Source organism: Pleurodeles waltl, chromosome 8 (assembly GCF_031143425.1).
Source record: "Pleurodeles waltl isolate 20211129_DDA chromosome 8, aPleWal1.hap1.20221129, whole genome shotgun sequence".
Lineage (NCBI taxonomy): Eukaryota > Metazoa > Chordata > Amphibia > Caudata > Salamandridae > Pleurodeles > Pleurodeles waltl.
In genome coordinates, this window is record NC_090447.1 from 35,221,838 (window position 1) to 35,233,208 (window position 11,371).

Here is an 11,371-nt window from a genome sequence, read left to right on the forward strand (position 1 = left end):
AGGAATAAGGCAGTCTGGGCACCATATCAAAACATAGCCTCATACTGGTCACAAGATAAGATCTGCTGTGGTAAGGGAAGTGGACACTGCCACAGTTGTATACGCCTCATTGACTATACCCCAACCCACACTGTAACACATACTGGGAGATACATGTGAAAGTCCTGGTATCTGCAGGCCGAGCAGACTAAACCTACATGACATTACTTTCCCATCACTTCCATGCATTACAGTACATCATGTAGCCAATAGCATTTTTGCATGTGGTGTGTGTGAAACATGAAGGGCAGATATAGTGATACCATACCTTCCAAACAAAAAGGCTTGCACGGGCAGATGTATGAAGCAACCCTGTGGCAACATACACATAGCTCACACTCCACACAATTAACACATACAATATGCATATTCAGTTCATGCTGACATGCACATATAGGGGGTCATTCTGACCCTGGCGGCCGGTGGCCGCCAGGGCCACCGACCACGGGAGCACCGCCAACAGGCTGGCGGTGCTCCCACGAGCATTCTGACCGTGGCGGTTCAGCCGCGGTCAGAAGCGGAAAGTCGGCGGTCTCCCGCCGACTTTCCGCTGCTCGGGGGAATCCTCCATGGCGGCGGAGCGCGCTCCGCCGCCATGGGGATTCAGACACCCCCTACCGCCATCCTGTTCATGGCGGGAAACCCGCCATGAACAGGATGGCGGTAGGGGGTGCCGCGGGGCCCCTGGGGGCCCCTGCAGTGCCCATGCCAATGGCATGGGCACTGCAGGGGCCCCCGTAAGAGGGCCCCGCAAAGTATTTCAGTGTCTGCCTTGCAGACACTGAAATACGCGACGGGTGCAACTGCACCCGTCGCACCCCTGCAACTACGCCGGCTCAATTCTGAGCCGGCGTCCTCGTTGCAGGGGCATTTCCTCTAGGCCGGCGGGCGCTCTTTTGGAGAGCGCCCGCCGGCCCAGAGGAAATGTCTGAATGTCCGCCGCGGTCTTCTGACCGCGGTGCGGTCATTTGCCGGCTCCCGCCACCCGCCGGGCTCAGAATAAGCCCCATAATGTCTCACATATACAACAATCTTGATGAAATAAATGTAAGTGGATGGCTGTGCTGTAACCTTACCTAGTCATGTGCACCCAACCCAAGTTGGTTCAGGGTACACAGTACACAGAAGCTACAGAATGTGACTGAACTTCACATAAGACACTGGCCACCAATACCTGTATATTTACTCCCCCATTAATGCCACACAGACTGCAACAATAGGTGTAGGAGGCTGGCCTGGCTTATAGTGGGTACCTTGTGGTACTTACACCTGGTGCCAGGTCCAGTTATCACTTATTAGTAGATTAGAGGTGTTCTACCAGCTTAGGGTGATAGAGGTAGCTATAGCAGAGCAGCTTAGGCTGAACTAGGAGGCATGCAAAGCTCTTACCATATCACTTATATCATATAGCACTATATCATAAGAAAACACAATATTCAGAATTACTAAAAATAAAGGTACTTTATTTTAGTGACAATATTCCAAAAGTATCTCAGAGAATATACTCCCTTAGGAGGTAAGTAATGTACACAAAATATACACACACAAACCAAATCAGGTAAGTAAACAGTTAGAAAAGTAGTGCAAACACTGTAGAACACAGTAGAATGCATTAGTGAAAAATAAGCCTAGGGGCAACGCAAACCATATACTCCAAAAGTGGAATGCGAACCACAAATGGACCCCAGGCCTAGTGTAGTGTGTAGAGGGTCGCTGGGAGTGTAGGAAAACACTAAGGGTGTCCAAGATACCCCACCCCAAAACCCTGAAAATTAGGAGTAAAATTACTCTACTACCCCAGAAAGACAGTAAAGTCGAGATAGGGGATTCTGCAAGGACAACAACTGACTGCAAAGCACTGAAGATGGATTCCTGGACCTGAGGACCTCTAAAGGAAGGGGACTAAGTCCAAGAGTCACGCAAGTGTCCATGGGGGGCAGAAGCCCACTAAACCCCGGATGAAGGTGCAAAAGGGCTGCCTCTGGGTGGAAGAAGATGAAGATTCTGCAATGACAGAAGGTGCCAGATGTCGCACGGAGTGATGGAGGATTCAGAGTTGTTTCCGCGCAGAAAGACCACAAACAAGCCTTGCTAGCTGCAAGAATCACAGTTGAGGATTTTGGGTGCTGCCAGGGCCCAGGAAGGACCAGGAGGCCGCCCCTTGGAGGAGGAGACAGAGGGGGCCTTCAGCAACACAGAGATTCCATGCAGAAGCAGGCAGCACATGCATAAGCACGTGAACAGGCATTCAGAAGATCTGAGGACGACGGTCAACTCAGCACAACAAAATGGAGTCCCACGAAGTCGGAGTCCAACTCAGCAAGTTGGGCAATGCAGGACAGAGTGCTGGGGACATGGGCTAGGCTGTGCACAAAGGAAGTCTTGCAGAAGTGCACAGAAGCCCGAGCAGCTGCAGTTTACGCAGTACACAGGATTACTGTCTGGCGTGGGGAGGCAAGAACTTACCTCCACCAAATTTGGACAGAAGGGCCACTGTACTGTTGGAGACACTTGGACCCAGCTCCTTTGTTCCAGGGACCATGCTCGTCAGGATGAGAGGGGACCCAGAGGACCGGTGTTGCAGAAGTTTGGTGCCTGCGTTGGCAGGGGGAAGATTCAGTCGACCCACAGGAGATTTCTTCTTGGCTTCCAGTGCAGGGTGAAGGCAGCCCTCAGAGCATACTCCACCAGGAATCAGTCGAAAAAGCCAGCAGGATGAGGCGCTACAATGTTGCTGGTAGTCTTCTTGCTACTTTGTTGCTGTTTTGCAGGCGTCCTGGAGCAGTCAGCGGTCGATCCTTGGCATAAGTCAAAGAGGGAAGTGCAGAGGAACTCTGGTGAGCTCTTACATTCGTTATCTGGTGAGATGCCCACAGGAGAGAACCTAAATAGCCCTCAGAGGAGGATTGGCTACAGAGAAAGGTAAGCACCTATCAGGAGGGGTCTCTGACATCACCTGCTGGCACTGGCCACTCAGAGCTGTCCATTGAGCCCTCACACCTCTGCATCCAAGATGGCAGAGGTCTGTGACACACTGGAGGAGCTCTGGGCACCTCCCCTGGGAGGTGCTGGTCAGGGGAGTGGTCACTCCCCTTTCCTTTGTCCAAATTCGCACCAGAGCAGGGCTGGGGGGGGATCCCTTAACCGGTGTAGACTGGATTATGCAAGGAGGGCACCATCTGTGCCCTTCAAAGCATTTCCAGAGGCCAGGGGAGGCTACTCCTCCCAGGCCCTTCACACCTATTTCCAAAGGGAGAGGGTGTAACACCCTCTCTCAAAGGAAATCCTTTGGTCTGCCTTCCTGAGACTGGGCTGCCCAGGCCCCAGGGGGGCAGAAACCTGTCTGAGGGTTGGCAGCAGCGGTAGCTGCAGATGAAACCCCGGAGAGTTAGTTTGGCAGTACCCGGGCTCTCTGCTGGAGACCCGGGGATGCATGGAATTGTCACCCCAATACTAGAATGGTATTGGGGTGACAATTCCATGATCCTAGACGTGTTACATGGCCATGTTCGGAGTTACCATTGTGACGCTACATATAGGTATTGACTTATATGTAGTGCACGCGTGTAATGGTGTTCCCGCACTCACAAAGTCCGGGGAAATTCCCCTGAACAATGTGGGGCCACCTTGGCTAGTGCCAGGGTGCCCTCACACTAAGTAACTTTGCACCTAACCTTCACTAAGTGAGGGTTAGACATAATAGGTGACTTATAAGTTACTTAAGTGCAGTGTAAAATGGCTGTGAAATAATGTGGACGTTATTTCACTCAGGCTGCAGTGGCAGTCCTGTGTAAGAATTGCCTGAGCTCCCTATGTATGGCAAAAGAAATGCTGCAGCCCATAGGGATCTCCTGGAAACCCAATACCCTGGGTACCTAGGTACCATATACTAGGGAATTATAAGGGTGTTCCAGTGTGCCAATCAGAATTGGTAAAATTAGTCACTAGCCTGCAGTGACCATTTTTAAAAGCAGAGAGAGCAAAAACACTGAGGTTCTGGTTAGCAGAGCCTCAGTGATACAGTTAGGGGCCACACAAGGAACACATATAGGCCACAAACTTATGAGCACTGGGGTCCTGGCTAGCAGGATCCCAGTGACACATATCAAACATACTGACAACATAGGGTGTTTCACTATGAGCACTGGGCCCTGGCTAGCAGGATCCCAGTGAGACCGTAAAAACACTCTGACATATACTCACAAACAGGCCAAAAGTGGGGGTAACAAGGCTAGAAAGAGGCTACCTTCCTACAATAGGCACATAAGTATACATTCTGGAACACATGGGCACATTCTAGGCTGCGAGGAGGGAAAGGATGGTTAAGTACAGGGAAAACTGTGCACATGAGGCACTTATCTGCTTCTATGGTACACTATGGAGCTGTTCATACAGGGGTAAGACCTCCGTAACCAGCCCCTCCAGCTCCTCTTGTGTGAAGGCTGGGGCCCTATCACCTGCTAGACATGGCATGATTGCTCCCAGACGTAGTACACAGTAGCTTAGTAGTGGAGGTCTTGCTGGCAGCAGTGTCAGGAGTCACATGAGGGATTTTCCTTAACATGGAGGTCACGTCTGCCATGTACGCAGTCGTCACCGCTGGTGGACACAGCCATTGGCCAAAGACCACTACTGGCAACAATGCTCGCCTATGACTGTGCCCGCTGTGGGTGATACCACCTACCGCCATGATGACTTCTGCCGGCGGTTGTGGGTGGCTCCAAATGTCAAGTGGAGTAGATCAGGCAGCCACCATTTTGGAAGCCATTAAGGTGAAAAATTGAGTCATGAACCCCTCATATAATGGTGTTTTGGGCACTAAACCCAGCTCATGTTGTGTGGTAATCTAGATCATAATAATCCAACACCATTTTAGTATGTTTCTGGGCACATATTGAAATTTACATTTGGGCACAGTCACTCTCCAGTTCGAAGGACTTATTTGTGCTCTGGACATCCTGTCACATTCCAAGTGGCATCTGTGGTGCACAATGTCGCTTTCGTTCCTGACACATGACTTGTATATATGAGTGGTAAACCAACAGGTTAACATGTGACCCTTGTGTTTTGAGCAGTTGTGATGTGTATTACTTGCCTTGTTCAGCCAATCAAAATTGTCATGTCACATGTAATCCTTGACATGCATCCTGTATGTTGCTGCGGTCAAAATGACTAATGTCTGTACTCATTTCTTTTCATGTATAGATACCCAGGGAGAGGGAGGATGCATCAACCACCTATCTACCGTCCACTGCCAGACCTTCAGACCATGGAAGAATGCCACATCATCCTGCTGTACCATCTGAATCTGCAAACAATAGTGGACTTATGGCATCAGTTGGAGCCAGATCTGATGTCTGCTATTACTTATCCAACCTGCATACCACCCATTGTTCAAGTCATGTCAGTGTTGCACTTCCTAGCTGCAGGGCCCTTCCAACATACAGTGACCCAAGCTGGTGGAATGTCCCAACCTATGCTCAGTCTGGTGTTGAAGGATGTCCTCTAAGCAATGTTGAAACCCACGTGAGGATTTAGCCCATGTGAAGACTGACTTTTATGGTTTTTCACGCATCTCAAATGTGGTGGGGGCAATTGATGACACACATGTTGGCCTGGTCCCACCACATGCCAATGAACAAGTATACCGCAACAGAAGGAACTTCCATTCCATCAATGTCTCTACATCTCACAGGTCTGCGCCCATTATCCGGGTTCAGTCCATGATGCCTTCATTATGCAGAACAGTACAATTCCCCAGCTCATGTCATAACTGTACCCAGAGAGGGCCTGGCTGGTTGGTAAGTCACCTCTGTCATGTTTGTGTGTGTGCAATGTCTGGTGTAACAAATCTGATAAGAGGGACTCATAGTTGCACATATGCCCCATTCCTTAACAGGACACTCCACACATCCAAACCGTCCTTGACTGTTGACACCACTAAGGAATCCAACCACGCCAGGGGAAGTCCACTTCAATGAGTAAGAATAAGGCTGGTAGTAGAGTGGACTTTTGGGCTCCTGAAAAGACAGATTTATGTGTCTTTCCCGCACTGGTAGAGCCTTCCTCTACTTACCTGATAAAGTGTGTCAGATCATTGTGACTTGCTGCATGTTCCACAATATTGCCATGTGGAGGAATATCCATACATCCCAGAGGAGGGGAGCCTGCAGTGCCACCTGGTGAGCCTCCTGAACGGCCAAGTGAAATGCCAAGTGAGAATAACAGTGGTGAAGAGAAAGGAGTTGATTTGAGGGAATATCTCATCAATAACTACTTTTCTTGAGTGTAAGTATGTCATGTGATGTAATGACTGTGATCGTACGAAGAACTGTGGTTGTCAGAATGTTTGGAGTAGAGTGATTTTTCAAGACAATCAGGGGCTAATGGTATCTAACATTTATCTAAAGTGTGTTTGAAAAGTTAGCCCTTGACATATCCCCATTGTGATGTAGTTTCTTTGTCTGTGTCAGTCTCATTGCAATGTAACCTCATTTCCAGATTCCTGCTATGTGATTTGTGTTGTAGTCATGTTATCAATTCTATACACCCTGTTTTGTCTTTGTACAGGTACTGTCACCCTGACATCCTCCTCATGTGGGCATTTCAGAGTTGTTGCATTGGCAGGTATATGATGCCGTGAAGAGGACATTCACTGTTGCAGGTAATGTAGGTAACAGATTTGGGGTGTATGAGACCTGTTCCAAGGCAGCCTGGCCATTGTTTGGGTGGGCGTTTTGAAGTACACAATGTACTTGATATTTTGTGCTGTATTGGGTCAATGGCATCATGTGTGTGAATATGTGGGCCTGAAATATGTTGTCATCAATTGCAAGCCAAGCATTCACCCTTCCCATGGGCTAAACACTGTTCTTGTATGAGCTGTATGTAGCTGTAGATGTGTTTCATCATTGCAGGCCACAGTGCCTATGCCACAACACTGACATAGGTTTGTGCAATACTACCAAGTGCATGGTCATTGTAGTATGATGGACCTGTGATCAGGGACTGTTGTACTGCCCTCTGTCTGTATCTTGGTTTATGTGATGTTGGATTACTTTGGTGTGGTATGCGACAAGGCACAAGCTGATGACATTATCCACTTCTCTGTTTGCCTATTCTATAGGACAATGGCTGACAAGTTCCTTCCTTCTATGGTCTTGAGGTCTTTATCTTGGTATATTTACCTTGACTAACACGATATGAGTAAGCCATTCGTGGCTATGGCAGTCCAGACATATGGACAGCCTATGTACCGTACAGTGAGATAAAATGTTTGGTGTGACCAGACACATGTAGCAATGTGTTTGTGTGTGTTGGTAGTAATCCTAAGCAGAACAGGGTTCCTGTGACACATCCCTCTTTGCACTGGTATCTTGTGTCTTCCTCATTTGCTTCACATGGTCTTACATCTCTACATAGCAATAATTGTAACAGAAGCAGGCAGACACAAACTTTGCGATGGGTGATATTTATTTTGCATAAGTGTATAGGATGAAAATAAGGGACATGATGGTACAGAAAAGTGAGGGGTTCAGTCATGGTTGATGAAATCATTGGATGAGATGCCACAGCATTAGTCCAAAGTCCATTGTACTCCTATAGGAAATGAGAGGTTGTTGAAGGATAATCAACAGAGTTATCATGTGGCGCCCAAAGGAGTTCATTTAGGAAGAGGTTACTTGCGGGCAGTGGTAGGTGTCTTGCTATCTGCACCTCCTGTATTCTTAGCTGGATGTCCCTGTTTGCTTGGGGTGGGAGCTGTTGCTACAGAGGCAGGGGTGTGTGTTGCGTATTCTTCCCCAGACTAGGTCTCTTTTCCACTGGCTGGCACTGATAATGAAGAGTCAGGTGTTGCTTGGCCAAAGGAAGGGCTATGGTGTTGTTCACGATCCCTGATCAGGGTACTGCTGAACTCTCTAAACACTCCTGTTAGGGAGGCCAAGATAGTATTGTTGGCGTCCCACTTTTGAAGAATTTCCTCATGCATGTCCCGCTGCAACTGCTTGATCTCCCAGAGTTCGGAAACTATCTGGCCCATCACGCCTTGGGATTCTTGATAGACCCCCAAGACTTGGCAGATGGTGTCCTGGTGAGGATCATTCCGAGTGGCCACAGCCTGTTGGCCCACAGCATTCCTCCCTCACATCCTACCCCCACAGACCAGTGCCCTTGCCACAGGGTGGCTCCTACTACTGGTTCCAGGACCATCACTGTCCAGGTGTGACTCAAGATCCTGGACTGGGAGGCACAAGATGGTTGCCACTGTGCTTGGTACACAGGTTGTGATGCAAATGGTTGTATGTGAGGTTGATACAACCGGGCTGGGAGGTCTTCATGTGGGTATAGTGTGAATCACTGTTTGAGTCTGACCAGCTTGTCCAGATGGTCCAGAACCATCCTCCATGTCCAGATGTACAGGAGTGTAGTCGTCACTGAGGGCTTCATCAATGGGGGTAGTGGCAGTCTCTTCAGCAGCCTTTGTGTGCCCAGTGGCAGTTTGATCTGCTGTTGTGAAAGGTACAATGTTACTGGTTGTATTATGACATGTACCTCCAGATGTTTACAGTGACATTTAGCAAAGGCCTTGTAGTTAGCTGTTTTGCAGGTTATCCTATTGTGACAGGTACCCATGGTATTAGTTGTCTTGACCTGACATTTGTGAAACATACCAAGTGCAATGACCACAAGCAGCTGCTGAATTTGGGAATTATTGTCACTTGGGAGGATGGGCAGAGAATGCCATATTGCCACACGTGCAGGTAAAACAGTGAATGGCCAGGATGTGGCTTTGAGCTTTTAGAGGCCTGGCTGATTGTTATGCAGGCATACCCAGGGGTCTGTGTATAAGTGATTGGAGACATCATGTGGTCTGCACATTGTGAATGTGTCTGCTGCCAATACTATTCAGGTGATGCATCTTATTGATCATTTATATTGTACACGCGGTAAGGTGTCCTTCCTCTCCTCAATAGTTTAATCTTGGCTTAGCAGTTTGAGATGGAGCTAGGTGGCCAGCCACATCTCTGAGTTGATCATAACTTGTATCTTGGGCCCTCCCAGGTGAATACGTTTCATTTGAGAGTGATCAGGCAAGTGTATTTGGACGAGTGACCACTGCTCAGCTATTTGGGGTCACTTGAACAGAGCCTCCCGTGAGTTGCAGTCAGGTCACTCCCTCTACTTCCCACCACTAGCCAAATATCCTCCCTGGTGAGTAAACTTCCTTTTGTCGTTCACTTACAGATGCATTGGGACAAGTGGACACTGGGCTGGTGATTGTCGTTAGCCATACAGGGCCCAGTGGGTTGTCATTCAGATCACTCTGTCTAGTTCCCAACAATAGACAAATGTTATCCCCCCAGGTGAGTGGACTTCATTTGGGAATTGACATCCAGTGGTGTCTTGAAGAATAGAGCACTGTGCATATGTGTGTATTTAAAAATGAAGTACACTTGGCCAATACTCCCCCCCTCCAGTGAGCACACTTCATTTGAGATTTGACTGACAGATGTGTATGGACAAGTGTACACTGTTCTTTTTTTTATTTTAAATACATACACAGGACCTCCTGGCCTTAGCAGTCCTGTCACTCCCTGTACTACACACACTTGACTAATGTTATCCTCCCAGGTGAGTACACTTCAATTGGGACTGAAAAAACAGGTATATTTGGACAATTGTCCACTAGGCTGGTGTTTGGAATTTCATATACTGGCTCTCCTCGCATTCCAGTCATGTCAATCCCTGTACTACACACACCATACAAATGTTTTCCTCCCAGGTGTGTACACTTCAATGGTGAATTTACAAACAGAAGTGTTTGGAGAAGAGAGCACTGTGCTGGTGTGAGGAGTCATTGTGACAGTGCCTACTCGGAGTTGTATTCCTGTCAGTCCCTATACTACACCCACTATACACAAATAGTATCCTCCCAGGTGGATCTACTACAATTGTGAGATGCCAGACAGGGGTCTTGGGACAGAGCCTCCTGGCCTTGGAAGTCATGTCACTCCCTCTACTTCATGCACTTGCTAAATGTCATCCCTCCAGGTGGGTACACGTCATGTGTGATTTCCCACCTTTTCTGATGTCCTCCCTTGTGTGCGGGGTGGTACCTACAGCATTGACTCTGTTGACTATCCTCTCCCACATTTCCATTTTCCTACAGAGAGGAGTGTGCTGGACTTGTGCTTCAAACAATTTAGTCTCTATTCTTATAATTTCATCCACCATGACTCTTAACTCATCATCACATGGATTTTTCATAGGTGATATGGTGGTAATCCCCCCGCAAAACAATTGAGACCGGTAACAGATGACAGTGTCTTACTAAACAGGGGAAGTGCAAAAGTATGTAACTTGGAAAAGTGTGTGCAGGGTGTGGTATGTATTGTGTGAGGAATGTAGAAGTGCCTATTCTAAGTTTTTCTTTTTTTAAATGCACTCTGGCTTCTGTGTGTTGCAGTGTAGCTACAAAGGATTATGGTCTGGTAAGGGGTGTGTTTTATAGTGTCCTTTGCAGGTTTGTCGAGTGTGGCAATGTGTGTCAGTTCTGTTGTTTTCACCCAAACCATTGTGGTTCCGACCGCCATTGTCTAACCGCCATGGATCTCCGCCACTGCAACTTTAGACTTGTAATACGGTCAGCAGTTGGTCGCTGGGCTGTCGGTGCTGGAGTTCGAACAGCCTATTTCAAGCCCTCCATGCCACTTCCAGTCTGCCTTTTTTGGTTGGTGGTTGGCGGTCCTGCCTATGTAACTCGAAATGGGGCAGTCTGAAAGACCTCCAAATGGTGGTCTTTTTGGGACCAATTTCTATGTGTGCTGATTTCTGCAGTACACATAGACAAATTAATACGCAGCAAAGAATTGTTTTTGTGCTGGAAGGAATGCCATCTTGCACAAAACAATCCTGCCAGTAGCACAGGTAACCTTACACCATGGTGAAGGCTGACTGCATTGACACTAGGCAGCACACATCCAATTGCGCAGGGAGGGTTCAGAAATGCACCATTTCTTAGTAGATTTGGTGCCTTTCTGATCGCTCCATTTCACATAACACAGCACAGCAGGTTCCCCTTCCTTTTCTGAAACATTAGTAAATCTGATTCTTAGTTTCTTCCTCAAACAGAACATACCATGCAAGAATATATTGTCAAGAAGACTAAGAGGGTCTTGTACTTGACCTCTTTCTTAACAATGTCAGGCAATTCCTCATGGAAAACAACTTCAAAATTGCTGGCCAAGCCTTTGTATACTTGTACCAAGATGGTGGTAACACCCCCCCCCATCAGCAGTCTTCCAGACACCCCTCTGCCCCCACCCCTAAA